This window comes from Poecilia mexicana, unplaced genomic scaffold, assembly GCF_051168715.1.
Source record: "Poecilia mexicana isolate PSO_F unplaced genomic scaffold, ASM5116871v1 scaffold_3, whole genome shotgun sequence".
In the NCBI taxonomy this organism is placed as follows: Eukaryota; Metazoa; Chordata; class Actinopteri; order Cyprinodontiformes; family Poeciliidae; genus Poecilia; species Poecilia mexicana.
In genome coordinates, this window is record NW_028263372.1 from 444,161 (window position 1) to 447,802 (window position 3,642).

Below are 3,642 nucleotides of genomic sequence, written 5' to 3' on the forward strand. Positions count from 1 at the left end.
ATTACTAATTTCAAAACCACAATTAGGCCATTTGAATCAAGACATGTTAAGTTTTAAAACTAGCTTATTTTAAATTTATTTTCTCAACAGAACCCTTGTCAGTAATCTGATCAAGAGGATTGTTAAAAAATCAGGACTGAGCTACCCTGCATAAAAATTTCATGCCATTTGTGATCGGCTGTTCAAGAAACTGTGAACTAAAGTTGAAAGTAGAGTCCTCAGCATGAGCCCAGAGAAGATCATACGGCAGGGCATGGCGATTTTCAAGCACCCGCTTAAGAAGTGGAATAAGGCAGAGAATATTCTCATACTCCTAGATTTACGCTAGGCAATATTTAAGGAAATTATCCTGTCAACTAAAGAGTCTTCAGATTTCATGGGTTTAATTTAATGACAGCCTTTGCAGTCCTTTGGAAGTCCACCTTGGGACGGCAATGTTGAGGTCTGTAACCTCTGTACGGGTTTTCTCAAGGCACTCCAGTTTCCCGACAAAAAAAATTATGTTCAATGAAACTGCATTTTGGGTGCAGTCCCATGATCTGGACATTTGTTTGGGTGTCTGTGTTCAACTACGTTATTACCTACTTAGTGAATGATGAGTGTGTTGTTGGTTTTCTCTCCAGGTGCTCCAGGTTTTTCCCAAAAACAGAAATATGTTCAATAGACCTAGCGTCCATGTTGGGTTCATTGGTGTTTCAAAAGCAATGAGTGTGTGTGTTTTAGCATTTCTGTGTATTAATTTGATTTTCTAGTAAAATCACTTCAAAATCTACCAATTTTAGAAAATTCTTTTTAATATTCAAATTTTACCAATAGAGTGAATGCTGAGTGGGTTGTTTGCTCTCTTGGTTCTTTTATGGGTTTTCTCTGGGCATTCCAGTTTCCCCACAAAAGAAATATGTCCAATGAACCCAGCGTTCATTTTGGGTTGAGTTTGGTTTGGTTTGAGGTGTTGAGTTTGATTAAAGATATTTTCAAGGAAGTGATATGTTTGTAATATCAACAAGAACACAGTTCTTATCAACACAATTCTTTTATTACAACATTCTAATTTCAAACACAACAGTATAAATATTTAAGAATCTGTTTCCATCTCCGATGTCCGCCATACAGCAGGATGGCAGCTGTTCAGTAGAATTACACTCTATGCTTCACCGTGCTTAAATAAAGAAAATAAACAGAGGTGAATAAATACATTTATTTATTTAGTCTTTAATGTTAATACTATAAAATTAATAAATTCTTTGCCAAGTGTTTTTAAGTGGTGGTCATCGATTTTACAATTTATTATATCATTGTAATATATCTTGGAAACGGAAGACAACTGTTCCACATGTAAACAGTAAGTTTGGGCCCAGCTTGGCTTTTCTTCTACAATTTCTTACAACTTGGATTAATATCCCTAGGAAATGGAAGACAACTGTTCCACATGAAAAGCATTTCCCCAGACCTAGCAGAACCATATAATTACAATACGTAACCAACATTCTATTTCGTATAGGCTTCATCCTGTAAGGCTATCGCTAGTGGGTTAACGGCGTAGCAATGAGTCTATGCCTCATTGGGTACATCCAGACCACCACCATGAAGCATCTGCTCGCATATAACAAAAAACAGTCTCAACCTAGAGTGCGTAATTACGCACTCCTGACTTCCCATACAGCAGAAGACCAGAGATGAGAATAACATCTGGTCAGAAAGATTGAGACAAACAGACCTGCTGCTGTGAACATGAACAACGAATGTTACGAACTGTAACAGTGTAACGATGAACAGAACAGGTAACTTATTATACAGCACTTTGGACAACCATGTTGTTCTCAAATGCTTTGTAAATAAACGTGACAAAAATAATTATTCTCTGGAGGATCCAATCCAGAAGAAGTGTAAACCTGTGAGATGGCCTCACACAAGCAGTGAGAAAGACGCTGAGCAGACAGAGGACGCCCCACTGAGTTATCTCTGTAATGCACGAACAGATGCTGAGATTGACACAGAGAGCGCGCACGGGGCAGAAAAGATGAGAAGCAGCTTCTGTCTCAGATTTATGAGGAGGGGGATAAGATCCCTCCAAAGATATCTCTCTTGATCTGAACGAGCTTGTGATACTTTGAGGAGTAAAAGCAGGGTTGGGATGCAGCACAGCTGAGCTGCCACCAACTCGTATTCCAAGACAAGAAGGAGCAACAGAGAGAGCGGAAAAATGGCTCACTCTCTTTGCAGACATAAGGGCCAACAGCAGAGCAGTTTTAAAAGACAGGAACTTAAGAGGAGCCTGGGCAAAAGGCTCAAATGGAGCTTCAACCAGAGTGTGCAGGACCAGTGTTAAATCTCATGGAGGAGCAAGTGGGCATGACACCGGTCTGCTTCTGAGTACACCTCTCAGAAACCGCTTCATCAGCGGGTGGTTGAAGACCGTTCTATCACCAAAAACCCTCATGGCAGGAGGAAATAGCTGCAGCATACATTTTAATGGTGCTGAAAGCTAAGTTTCTGTCCATCAGCTGCTGGAGAAATGACAGCATGCAATCTAAAGGACATGAAATGGGCTCCACCCTCTCGCCTGCGCACCAGCGTTGAAAAGGCTGACCACTTCGAAGCATATGAAGCTGTGGTAGAAGCGGCTCGTGTGCACTGAATGGTGTGCACCACACCCTGAGGGAGACCGAGCCTCTCTAGGTGCTCCCATTCAGCCGCCAGACCCAGAGACGCTGGCCTATTTCTGGGTGGCTCCTGATCGCTCCCCTGGCCTGGGAGAGTGCATCCTCTCTCCATGGCAGCTTCCACGGTCGACCAACTGCTGCAGACTGGGAAACCACGGCGCGTTCTTGCGCTCAGGTGCCAGGATTACTGACAGCTGTTCCTCCTGAACTCTGTCCAGGAGCCGCGGAATCAATGGAACTGGGGGGAACACATAAAAGACTGCCCCAAGACATAATGTCTGCTCCTCTGTTCAAGACGCTGGGGCAGCCCTGGCTCCAGATGAGTTTAACAGGATGGGGCATCAACTTATTTTGGGGGGGAAAAATGAATCGACGTAGCTGAACATAGACAACATCAGTAGCCTACAGGCTACATGTTAGCAAGCTTAAGGTGCTGTATTGATATTAGCTAGTCATCTTTTAGCTAACATCACCTGCATCCAACAGCATTACTCAAGTCAGTCAGTTAGTTGGGGGAAAAACTGTGCAAATTTCTTTGCGTTATGCTGGTTTGCTGTCATGAGTCTAGCACAGGGGTGGGCAATCCTGGAACTGGGGGTCCGGTGTCCTGCAACTCTTAGATGTCTCCCTGGTCCAACACACTTGAATCCAATAGCTGAATCACCTCCAAAGTGCAGTCAGGTTCTCCAGAGTCCTGCTACCTCATTATTTGACTCAGGTGTGTTGAAGTTGAGACACATCTTAAAGTTTCAAGAGTCCAGCCCTTGAGGCCTGGAGTTGCCCACCCCTGGTCTAGCAGCTCCTGCGCAGCTCTGCACAGCAGCAGGTCTCCATCGCTGTCGTGTAAACCCAGCACGAGCATCTTAGCGCTCATGTTGCGCTTGAAGGCGGCTCGGAAAAACAGGTCACGGCATGTTGACAGCAGATTAAACAGTTTTAATTACTGATAAAAGTGACAGAGGACACAGATATGGGAAGT

The 3,642-nt window shown here is 43.5% G+C and overlaps 1 pseudogene; it reads right to left on the reverse strand.

The window, feature by feature from the left end:
* Window positions 1-1,820: 1,820 nt before the first annotated feature.
* On the reverse strand, window positions 1,821-2,689 carry LOC148160063 (uncharacterized; annotated as a pseudogene).
* Between the last annotated feature and the right edge of the window lie 953 nt (window positions 2,690-3,642).